This window comes from Nerophis lumbriciformis, linkage group LG19 (assembly GCF_033978685.3).
Source record: "Nerophis lumbriciformis linkage group LG19, RoL_Nlum_v2.1, whole genome shotgun sequence".
In the NCBI taxonomy this organism is placed as follows: domain Eukaryota; kingdom Metazoa; phylum Chordata; class Actinopteri; order Syngnathiformes; family Syngnathidae; genus Nerophis; species Nerophis lumbriciformis.
The window spans coordinates 38,936,625-38,938,060 of NC_084566.2; positions in this window are offsets into that span (position 1 = coordinate 38,936,625).

Sequence of the window (1,436 nt, forward strand, 5' to 3'; positions counted from 1 at the left end):
TTTTGGAGCTGTCATTACACATTTATCAGTATTCACATTGGTCAGTAGGGGGCAGTAGGGCGTTTCTTCCCAATTGAATGCTATCACCTGCAGACCGGAAGTGTCTTGTCATTCTGATGAGCGCGACCAGTCTGTGAACAATTGAAACGTCCTGTGTGCTTTTTCCTCCTGTATAACAGGTTAGTTTTGGTGAATCAACTCACTGAATAATATCCATGTGATCTTTATAAGTTGAAGTACACATTCTGATGGTGGAGCCTAACTCTAAAGTGTTTGTGAGTTGTAGTTTGTATTTGTGAATGAATCCAGTGCACAGCTGCAGTAATCAATACAAAAAGGCGACGTGAGTGCGCAATGTTTATATAGGAACTTCTGATCCTAATTCAGACTCCCAAATTAGAGCTCCCGTTTTCTTATTGATTTTATAATGTATATTTGTATAATGTGTGCGTTCTGAAATAGTGACAGAGAATAGAACAAGGATGGCCAATTCAACCCTTAACTCAACAATGAGTAGATGAGTGTTATGTGTGTGTAAATGTGTAAATAAATGAACACTGAAATTCAAGTATTTATTTTCTTTATTTATATATATATATATATATATATATATATATATATATATATATATATATATATATATATATATATATATATATATATATATATATATGTATGTATGTATGTATGCACATATATATATATATATATATGTATGTATGCACATATATATATATAAATATATACACACATATATATATATATGTAATAATATATATATATATATATATATATATATATATATATATATATATATATATATATATATATATATATATATATATATATATATATATATATATATATATATATATAGCTAGAATTCACTGAAAGTCAAGTATTTCTTATATATATATATCTTAACCACACACCCCGCCCCGCCCCCACACACGCACACACCTCCCGAAATCGGAGGTCTCAAGGTTGGCAAGTATGCTTTAAATGGAACTTGGATATTGGGTTTCACTATGTAAAAGCGCTTTGAGTCACTAGAGAAAGGCGCTATATAATTCACTTCACTTTTGCATATCAATGAAAGTCTAATTAATGTGTACTTTCCAACACCAGTAGTCCATATTCATGGTGCCGTCTAGAACCTGGCTGGCGTTCCATTGGTGCCGTTTATTGCTTGGCTTAGACTTAGACTTAGACTTAGACAAACTTTAATGATCCACAAGGGAAATTGTTCGACACAGTAGCTCAGTTACAATGAGGGAAAGTGTAAGGATGGAAAGGACAATGCAGATATGAATAGACTAAATATAGCGATATAAAATATAACATATATACATAATATGTGTACAGTATCTGCTTTTTGCAGATGATGTGGTCCTGATGGCTTCATCTGGCCAGGATCTTCAGCTCTCGCTGGACCG